Source organism: Saccopteryx bilineata, chromosome 4 (genome assembly GCF_036850765.1).
Source record: "Saccopteryx bilineata isolate mSacBil1 chromosome 4, mSacBil1_pri_phased_curated, whole genome shotgun sequence".
Classification (NCBI taxonomy): Eukaryota; Metazoa; Chordata; class Mammalia; order Chiroptera; family Emballonuridae; genus Saccopteryx; species Saccopteryx bilineata.
In genome coordinates this window covers 227,559,596-227,571,118 of record NC_089493.1, presented here as the reverse complement: position 1 = coordinate 227,571,118, position 11,523 = coordinate 227,559,596, and the positions used below count along the sequence as shown (strand labels likewise).

General features: G+C 40.9%; 1 pseudogene; it reads left to right on the top strand.

Annotated features, from left to right (window-relative positions):
* The first annotated feature begins 2,490 nt into the window (after positions 1–2,490).
* Positions 2,491–4,261, top strand: LOC136336283 (nucleolar and spindle-associated protein 1-like; annotated as a pseudogene).
* Positions 4,262–11,523: the final 7,262 nt, after the last annotated feature.

Below are 11,523 nucleotides of genomic sequence, written 5' to 3'. Positions count from 1 at the left end.
TGCAAGCTTCAAATTCAAGGAAATTGCTGGAACATGAGATTATGTTTACATCTAGAACTTGCAAATTGGAATTTACCCTGAGCATAATTATTCTTACAGAATAAGTCAACCTGGAGTCAATGAGAGATAAAATAAAGTATGAGAAGAGAGAAGAGTACAAATTGTTCCAAGTAAAACAAAGACTGAAACATCATAGATAACCTAAAGAAGACATTCAATTTTACAAAACTAATGCATTAAAGACCAATTTGTCAGAAGTTTTCATTACAGCACCTGGCACACAGTGGATTTTCAATGAACATTATCTTCCTTCTCCTACCCCACCCTCTCCTTTCATTCCTCAATATGTTTATTTGTTTAATTCCCAGGACTAACTGCTTCTGTTTTCTACTTGAAGAAAACATAAGCTCTTCTGTGAGCTCTTTATGTAGTGATACATTTGAGAATTACATACATGGAGAATTATGAGCATGAGTAAGCTGCTATTTGAATTGTGAGACAGGCAGGAGATAATGTCTTAGACTTTGGGTCTAGATATTGAGAACAGAATGTTTTAAACATAAGAACAAAAGAAAAACAGACTGAGCACTTATATGCATGTACTATTTTGAGTATTTTGAATGCATTAGTTCATTTAATCCACATTATAGGAAAGGAAACCTAAGCATTAAGAAAAACCAGAATGCAGTCTGCTAAATGCTACATGAAAGTTCAATACTTGAAGGAGGATCACTGTTGTATTTGATATAATAGTTTCATGAATATCAGTAAAGAAAATAAGTTTTAAGGAAATAAGTATAAAATATTTAGGAGCAGTATGAAGGAAATCTATATGCAATGAGTCTGACATTGAATGAAAGAATAAAAATGGGATGAGGACAAACTAGAAAGTTTTTAAAATAAAAGTTTAAATATAATTAAAGGGAGTTGGGAGGGGAGGTATACAAAAGCAAAAAATTGCAGATCCATGAAGGAGGGAACCCTTATAAAAGGAGCAGCTTGGGAAATATGAGAATAAATGGAATCTAGTCTATGTATGGAAGCATTAACTACTGGAATAAGAGGTGTGGTCTTGGTTAGGGTTTTGGGAAGTGAGTGTGAGGGAACCTGGTTATAAATCAGACCATACCTTAGGTAGAGCAACAATCTCATTGTTCTTCTCAGCTGTCCTCCTTTCCCCTCAAAGGCCTTCAAGACATCACTGTCAAATCATCATTCCCATAGCACATCTGTCACTGTTATAAAAGCTATGATTCATGCCATACTCTCTGCTTTGTGTTTACTATTTTCCTTGAGCTCAACTCTGTACCTATGAACCTCTGCTTCCCACTGTACCTACCCTGGTGCCATCGGATTGCCGTTTTCCTTCTCCCCCTCATCCATTTCTACGCGATGTCAATGTGCATTATTCCTCACTTCCTACTCTTTCTCCTGTCTTCTGATAGATTCTACTCTTAATTCAACGTTCATTCCAAATTTTTATAAAGTTTTCTCCAACTCTTATTGAATTTTGTTTTCTCCAAATCTCCCAGGACTTAATCCAAAGTAAACTGTAAAGCCAGAACCCAGGGCCAGGGCCACCACCATAACAGCAGCCTGGCCCATGCAGGTTCTCATTGGATTCGGACAGTCGGTAAAGAAACAATGGAGCCAAAAACTGATGGGCCGTCATCTTTAATCCTAGCTTGCACCCAGCGGGCAAGCAAAAAACACACACTGGGCTCCAAAACCCACTCACATTCAGTGCTCACAAAGCTACTGATTTATCCGAGTTTCCTAGAATGAAAGGTTTCTAGCTCACCAGACTTATTCACCTCTGTTCCCCATCTCTTTCCTTCTCCCTGCACAAACTCTGCCATCTTGGCTGCTTCTCCTGGCCACATGGCCTCTTTCTGCTCTATCCTCTTAATGCTAATCTCAGGAACTAAGAGCGCAAGCTCCTGTTCTGCCCCCATTTTATAGTGTAGAAATCCAAACCTTTAATCCAATATACACAATAGGAAGTCTCTAATACAAAGTCACCTATCTGAGGCATGATTGGATTGTACCACCCCACATCAAAAAGGGTGGGAAAGGCTTAATCCCAAAACCAAGCCCCAGGCTACAAGGATTCTGCCTGCCTTTAGCCCACCCCCAACACACATTAATATCACCTGGGCGATGGCCTCCTCGTGGGCAGCGCCATCTTTAACAAAGTGAGCATAATATATTTTATCTGCCCAACATAAACATCAGGCAATTCTGCAGTTTTTATCTTTCCTGACATGCATGATATTCCATCTTCAGCAATTTATCACCTTGTGTTAAGCACTTTTGTCTTATGTTCTGTTTTAAAACACAAAAATTGAGGAGGTAAAGGAAGAAAACCAACTAGTAGCAGATCAGTTGTGAAAGAAACTTATTAAAAAGTTTTAGAGATGGCGCCAGAGTTTTGAAAGGCGCAGTGGAGCTTGGAGATCCTCAGCGTGGTTTCCTGGACTGTGGGTCACGATGACCGTCCCCTCAGTGGAGGAGCTGGACTCCTTCAAGGACAGTGACCTGCTGAACCTGGCCAAGAGTCTGGACCTCCGAGCTGGCCTGAGGGCAGACAAGTTGCTAAAAGCCTGGAAAACCCACCTGAAACAGGAAGCAAGAAAAGAAAATGGAAATCAGGATGAAAGTCAGACTTCTGTATCCTCTTATGATGAGACTGAGATAGAGATTAGCAACCAGGAAGTAGTTGAGAGGGAACCAGCTGGCTGAGTCACTAAAACAAGGAGAAGGCACAGACTGCAGGAATCCTGACTTCCAGCAGGATCATTCAGAGATAAAAACAAGTGATCCCACTGAGTTCCAGAATCAAGAAAATCAGGAAAACCAGGCTCTCAGAACTGCAGCAGGAGCTCCTCCACCAGATGAGAATCAAAGAGAGAATCAATGAAGATTCAAAGGTACTGTCAGAAAAAAGAAGTCTGTCTACACAGGTGAGTTTTCCAAATCTGGAAAAAATAAAAATTGCAAGCACTACTCCAAACTTTAAGAAGCTTCATGAGGCCCGTTTTAAGGAAATGGAGTCCACTGATCAATATGTTATGAGTAAAAAGAAACATGTTGACCAACACAATTTATTTAATGAACTAAAGAAGCAATCTGTCAGTAAGGAAGTGGTGGCAACTCCAACTGGTCTCCAAAGACGATTCTCTATGGCTTGTACTTCCACAAGCAAGGGACACTTGCAAATTTGGGCCCAGGGCACTGCGGATCAGAGCACCTCGTGTGTGAACGGGTCGGTCAAGCACTCCACTCTCTCAGGAACTAAAATGAATGTCAGGTTTTCAGCCACTACCAAAGATAACAAGTACATGCGTTCACTGACCAAAACTCTGGCCAGAAAGTCTCCACCATATCTGAGAACATATCTGGGAATACCCCAAAAGACCAGGCTATGGCTGAAACAAACAAAGACAACAAAGGGAAATTCTGCTACAGTTACTACCCCATTCACGTTGACAATGGAAGCAGCACAGACTCCGGTCTCCAACAGAAAACCAGTGTTTAGTGGCCAAGACATGGAAACAACCAAAAAGCCCTTCAATAGATGACTGGATAAAGAAGATGTGGTACATATATACTATGGAATACTACTCAGCCATAAGAAATTATGACATCGGATCATTTACAACATGGATGCACCTTGATAACATTATACTGAGCAAAATAAATCAGAAAAAATTAAGATCTATATAATTCCATACATAGGTGGGACATAAAAATGAGACTCAGGGACATGGACAAGAGTGTGGTGGTTACGGGGTGGGGGGGCAGAGGAAGGAGAGGGAGGGGGTGGAGGGAAGGGAGGGGCATAAAGAAAACCAGATAGAAGGTGACAGAAGACAATTTGACTTTGAGTGATGGATAACATAATCAAATGTCAAAATAACCTGGAGATGTTTTCTCTGAACTTATGTACCCTAATTGATCTATGTCACCTCATTAAAAATTAATTAAAAAAAAGCAAAAAAACAATGATCTCAAAGCAAGTTTGTCTAGTCCCCTCACCTATGAGCCACACAAAGGAAAACTTGAAACCATGGGGACAATCTAAAGAAAATAAATGTCTAAATGACCATGTAAACAAAGTTGGCTTCCACAAGAAAACTTATGAGCAACTTTGTTTCCAGACCAGGGAGGAGCAAGGGAAGAAGCATGAGCAAGAACAGAAGGAGAGAAAAAAGCAAAGGTTTGGGGAACTCAGAGGAGCCTCATTATGGCTGCAGATTAACAGTTTCACATCCTGTAAATATTTCTTCATCTGAATTTTGTACATATTTCTATAGTCCTTCCCCCTCTAGTCAAAAGACCTTTTTATGCTCTTAACTTTGTTCATAATATGTAGTGCTGGTGGGTTCTTCACATGCTACAATCTCTGGAAAGATATGACTACTTTAAAGCTTACAAATTCGTCTAAGTGGTTTTAATCTAAGTCCCAGTACAACTCAGTTTTCTAATAAGACCCAGCCTATAGAGTCTTTATTTTTCTACCCAATAAATTCTTGATCTAGATTTTTAATGTCGAGTTCTCCATGCTGCCTCTAATATTAATAGAATTGCAATCCTCTTCTAGTCAAGAGCATTTACCTGATGGTAGCTAGTTATACCACAAACTTTAGTAGAAACTGAACAACAGTAACCTGGGAAAAATGACCTCTTCTTCCTCTGGAGAATCTAGTCATCTTAATGAAACTATGGGCCTTAATGGTTGATTATGGCATCAATATTTTACCAATGCAAAGTGGCTTTTTTAAAGCTTATGCACCTTTGTTCACAATGGCATGAAACTAGAAATCAACTACAATAGAAAAACTGAAAAACATTTAAACACCTGGAGGCTAAATAGCATGTTATTAAATAATGAGTAGGTTAACAACAAGATCAAGGAAGAAATCAAAAATTTCCTTTAAACAAACAAAAATGGAAATTGGGCCACGGGCAGGTTCGAGATGAGGCGCAGCGGAAGAGGCAGCAAGGCCGTGGACGTGAGGAGTGAGGCTTCCGGGCAGGGGCCGCAGTTCACTGGTCGGAAGGTGCAGAGCTTGGATAAACGCCTCAGAGCCTCTCGAACCACTTTCATGGTTCACCACTTGCAGGCCACCAAAACCCCGGCGGAGGACACTGAGGACTCTCATGAAGAATGGACTAGCAGGCAGCGAGAACTCAGGAGAAAGAAGACTGAAGTAAAGATGTATAGCCTACGAGAAAGAAAAGGCCATGTGTACCATGAGGTCAGCGAGCCCCAGGATGATGACTACCTCTATTGTGAGAGGTGTCAGAACTTCTTCATTGACAGTTGTGATGTGCATGGGCCCCCGACATTTGTAAAGACAGTGTAGTGAAAAAGGGGCATCCAAACCACGCAGTCCTCACTCTGCCTCCTGGGTTGAGAATCAGACCATCGGGCATCCCTGAAGCTGGGCTTGGAGTGTGGAATGAGGCATCTGCTCTGCCAGTGGGTCTGCACTTTGGCCCTTATAAAGGCCAGATCTTCTATAGTTCTCTGAAAAGGTGCCTGGGACCACTTGCTACACAGAGCAAGGAAGAAAGAACTTATCTGAAAACCCCTTTTTCTTTTCTCAAAAGCTTTTAAGAAACCATGTTTACATACCTTAATTAAAAATTCCAACACTTATCCTCTGATTCCACCTAAATTCCCCCTCTCATCCTGGAGTCCTGAGAGTGACATGTACCTCGACAAAGGGATCACAAGCCCCTTGCATGAATATTTGTATTCTGTAAAAGGTATATTAGATGTAAGAAATCTAACTTTGTGGAGCACGCATTTGATTTCCTCTTTGGGGATCATGCTGCTCCACCAGCTAAATAAATTTTACTTCCTTCAAAAAACAAACAAAAATGAACATACAACAACCCCGAATCTATGGTACACAGCAAAAGCAGTCAGAGGGAAGGAGGATGAGGGGATTAGTAAAGGGATTAGTGAAACAATATATACATAACATAGAGATACAGATAACAGAACAGCAAATCCTAGAGCAGGGGTCTCCAAACTACGGGCCGCATGTGGCCCCCTAAGACCATTTATCCAGCCCCCACCACACTACCAGAAGGGGCACCTCTTTCATTGGTGGTGAGAGGAGCATAGTTCCCATTGAAATACTGGTCAGGCCTGACCTATGGTGGCGCAGTGGATAAAGCGTCGACCTAGAAATGCTGAGGTTGCTGGTTCGAAACCCTGGGCTTGCCTGGTCAAGGCACATATAGGAGTTGATGCTTCCTGCTCCTCCCTACCTTCTTTCTCTGTCTCTCTCTCTCCTCTCTCTCTCCCTCTCTCTCTCCCTTTCTCTCTCCTCTCTAAAAAAAAAAAAAAATGAATAAAAAAATAATAAAAAAAAGAAATACTAGTCAGTTTGTTGGTTTAAATTTACTTGTACTTTATTTTAAATATTGTATTTGTTCCCATTTTTTTACTTTAAAATAAGGTATGTGCAGTGTGCATAGGGATTTGTTCATAGTTTTTTTTATAGTCCAGCCCTCCAACGGTTTGAGGGACAGTGAACTGTCCCCCTGTGTAAAAAGTTTGGGGACCCCTGTTCTAGAGTGAAGGGGAAGAGGAAGGCAAAGGAGTTATAAAAAGAAGCACAGGGGTGGGGGTGAGGGAGTTATATCCAGTGGTACACTTGAATCCATGTAAACACAGTAAATTAAAATTAATAAAAATTTAAAAATAATAAAAAAAGAAAATTAAATAAATAATTAAAAAGCTTTAGAGTCCTGTGCTGTTTACAGATGTTTCAGTTTAGAGTAACTCAATGAATTACACATTTATATGTGATTTGCTTTGCATGCATGTAGGTGGAGTGCAGAGCACATTCCTAGCAGCTGTGGCTGATGCAATGCTGTGAGAACACTCCAGCTCCCAGAACCCTCCTAGGCACACCCAAGAAGGGAGCTCACCCACTGTAAGGAAGTAACTCAGCGCCAACCAGGCAGCTCCCTGACCTTTTCAGCCATTGGCTGTGAAGGTCATGCTGTAACACCCTATAGGCTGAACCTGTGTATATAAGCTAGCTTACTTCCTGAATAAAGTGGATCTGCATCACTGAACCTGGTCTCCGGAGTCGGGTCTCTGCGTCCCTGTTGTCCTCACCCCCAGTGGGCCTTGTTCACACATGAATATTTTAATAAAAAGTTAAAAGTAAAAAAACAAAGGGAATAGGAGAAAATTAAGCCAAGCACATGAAGACAATTGTATCTACTCCCTAATATTGCCGAGGGTAAATAGAAAATGAAAAAATAAGAATCCATTAGGATCAACAGGAATGCTAGAAAGAGAGAGAACAAGAACTTTTCCCATGTTTTCCAGCAACTGACCTGGAGGCAGGGACACTGCCTCCGAATGACAGGCACTGATTACCAATTGCGCCTACCCTTATCGTGGCGCAGTATAATTCCTTCAGGCTCTCTCTCTAACTTAAAGGAGATGTCCCTTAAATCCATCCACTTCCCTCTGCTGGGGCCGAGTCTATGCTTGCCAAAGCCATCTATTACTAACAAATTGGGTTTCCCACATATATTGATGTCAATAGAGTGGTGTACTAAAAGGACAGCTGGTACCAGTTACAGATTGCACTAGATGGATCTTCCTTTATAAATAACCTGGACTCTAGTTTACAAGTCTCTCTCTTCGAAGTCTGATTATATGAATCAACTCAACACTGAAGAACTTAAGAGGAGTGCCATTAGCTGAGGAAAAAACCCTAGAACACAGAAGGACAACAGAGCAGTATAGAAACTGATTTAGCTGCCTCCTTACAAGCCTCTTAGTAATACTAGAGAGAAAGTAGAAATCCAAGTGTCTGCACAGATATTTGTACCTAAATTTATTATATTGTAAAATTAATAACTTGAAATAGACACCAGCTCAGAACTAATCCTGCTCTGACTTACTATAAAAGTCTGACATTTAACTTTTCTAAATCCCACTAATTTTGCCCATGAACCACATCACTTCCTTACTCTTTCTGGAAAATATATACTCAGTTGATGGTTCAGGGAGGAATGATCTGTCTCCTCTGAGCTTTGCCTCCACTGGCACTTTATTTCTAAATGCCCTCTCAACTCCTTTAAAGCCTTCACTGATGCCTATATATCCCAAACATTTTTTTCTCAAGGCAAATAATTCGAGAAAGAACTTATCTATTATCTATCTTTGAACAGTCACAAAGATATATTTCCTTTATCCTTATTGCCCATCTTTTTGATGTAATATAAACAAATAAGCATGCAAAAAAGCAAAAAGGTAGGGGTGGTGTGTATTCAAGCCAAAGGAAGCACAACCGTCTTAAAAGACTTGGCACATTTATTTATTTATTCATTTTAGAGAGGCAAAACAGAGAGAAAGAGAGAGAGAGAGAGAGAGAAAGAGAGAAAGAGAGAGAAGGAGGGAGGAGCAGGAAGCATCAACTCCCATATGTGCCTTAACGAGGCAAGCCCAGGGTTTCAAACCGGCGACCTCAGCATTCCAGGCTGATGCTTTATCCACTGTGCCATCACAGGTCAGGCCAAGACTTGGCACTTTTAATAGCAGGCAGTGAAGACCTCTTGAAGGTTCAAAGTAAGAGTATTGCATCCTTTGGTTTGTGTCTTGAATGATCATAGCAATCATGTCAAAGATAGATTTGAAGAAACAAAATTGGAATCAAATTCCAAAGAGAATGTGATTGCATTAGTATGTAAGAATTGCAGTCCTAAGATAGAGAAGTAATATTCTGCTCACAAAAATTAGGGGATATTTTATAGCTTCAAGTTCATTTTGAAATATCTCCTAATTTTTGTGAGCAGTATATTTGGAATTACAAGTAGGCAAGGAAAACTGGAGAAAACAAAAATAAAAAACCACTGGTAAAAATTAGTCTATATGATTGAGTAAATCTAAGTAAAGGAGGAGCTTTCAAGGATGTTTTTCAAGTTTTGCATCCGAGTAATAGAGAACTCCTAAGGTGATGTCAATCAATGTAGGAGTCAAGATAACAAGTTCAGTCTGAAAATGAACACTTGAGGTGTCAAAAGCATATTCTGGTGGAGAGCTCCAACAAGCAGTTGAAAGTATTAATGTAAGGTTCTGAGGCAAGGTCTGGACTGACTTATGAGTTTGAAAATAGTATATAAATAAATGATATACAAAACTATTAGAATAAATGAGGTTAGCTAGAGCCCGCATAAAGTACAGATAAGAAAGCAAAAAGAACAAAGACCCAGCATAATAAGGCAGACAAGGAAGGAGGTCCTTGACTAGGGCTCAGAGATGGAACACAGATGAAAATAGAAAAAGTATAGCCTTCCTGGTGTAGAAGGAGTTGATCCATGGTGCCAAGTTCAAAAGAAAGGACCAAATTTTCAATCTAGTAACATATTATATTAGAGAGTGCAAGCAATTTGACTACTGATTAAAATGTGCTGAAAGGTCTGACCTGTGGTGATACAGTGGATACAGTGTAGACCTGAAACGCCGAGGCCCCTGGTTCGAAAGCCCGGTTCAAGGCACATACGAGAAGCAGCTGCAAGTTGATGCTGCCTGCTCCTCCCCCCTTTCTCTCTCTCCTCTCTCTAAAAAAACAATAGATATCTTTTTTAAAAATGTGTTGACACAGCGTTACAGAGAGCAGAAAAGCAAATTCTGGAGGGAAGGGGGGAGGGCGTTGCAGGGAGGCGGGTAAGAAGGATTAGAGGGGAACACAAGGGGAGGGGGATACATTCGGGGGGACACTAGAATCTATGTAAACACAATAAATAAATAAAAATGTGTTGAGGCCTGACCTGTGGTGGCACAGTGGATAAAGCATTGACCTGGAATGCTGAGGTCACTGGATTGTAACCCTGGGCTTGCCTGATCAGGGCACATATGGGAGTTGATGCTTCCTGCTCCTCCCCTCTTCTCGCTCTCTCTCTTTTTCTCCTCTCTCTCTACAAATGAATAAATCTAAAAAAAAAATCATCTTTAAATGTGTTAAAAGATGGAAGACTTAAAAAGGAGACACAGCAATTGTTCACTAGTTAATTCAGAAACTGAACAAGTAGAATGAGGAAACCAGAAACAGTTAAGTCATTACATTAAAGCCAAGGTTTTATTTTAAAATTATATATTCAAAATTTATTATTATTAAGGAAAATTAATCTAGTAGAGAAAAGGTGGAAATATCAGAGAGAGGAGCTAGCTGGTGGAGAGAATAGAGACTTAAGGAGGACAATATGGAAGACCGGGAGAAATAGATAACATGTTACTATCAGCAAAACGTCTTTGGTAATTCCAATTTGGGGCTAGGGGGAGATCTACATTTTTCAAAATACAGTCCAGTTCTGTTTACCAAGTGTCCATACTACCTTTTATCCAGCAGTAGCACTTTTGAAAGAAATTTTACCTTGAGGAACCACTTTTTTGTACATCTACTCTTTATGGTTTGGGTACAGCTAAAACCAACCTCCCCTACTCTGCTGTTAAGAAGAACAGAGAACTCCTGGTGAGCACATTTCATTTATCTGAAAAAAAAAATAACGGACTCGGAAGGCACGTGACCCACATAACAGGAAAGTTTTCTGCCAGGATGACTAAGCTGGCAGGAGCCACTAACATTCCAGCTCAGCACCACAGGGGAAATATGTACATGACCAATTCAGGGACTAGACAGGGTGACCTAGAACCAAAGCTCCTATTAAGACACTCAGTGAAATATAAAACTTAAATTAAAAAGTCAGTTAGCAAGAGTACAAATCACACAAAACATCAGCAACTGTTTCCGTCAGTTTACGTCATTAAATAAATGAAAGCTCTATTCCCTGGTTTTCCCATTATAGCACATTACTTAACATCTACCTATTTGGATCACTATAAAAACACTTAAAATGATTTTTTTCAAGTTCTTCAAGCTTTAAAAAAAAAAAATATTACTATAATACAACTCTGATTTGGATGTTAAGTTGTAGCTATGAGAAGATACAGGAAGTGGCAGAATGACTGCTCTTATTAGGTCTCTCTTGAGATATCTACACTTCAGTGGGATCTTGACAGCCCTGGGCCTACAGCAATGTGAGCGCAAGAAAAGGAGCTCTAGTGTATGTGGGGGAAAGCCAGGAGAGAGTCAGCAGGCCTGGTTTTAGGACCAGATTTTACACATTGAGCTAAATAATCTTAGGTCAAATCAAATTTATAGGTCTCAGTTTTCTCATCTTTCAAGTGGGTTTTTTTTTCTTCTGTATTTTTCTGAAGCTGGAAACGGGGAGAGACAGACTCCCACATGCGCCCGACCGGGATCCACCCGGCACGCCCATCGGGGGCGACGCTCTGCCCCTCCGGGGCGTCGCTCTGTTGTGACCAGAGCCACTCTAGCGCCTGGGGCAGAGGCCAAGGAGCCATCCCCAGCGCCCCGACCATCTTTGCTCCAGTGGAGCCTCGGCTGCGGGAGGGGAAGAGAGAGACAGAGAGGAAGGAGAGGAGGAGGGGCGGTAAAGCAGATGGGCGCTTCTCCTGTG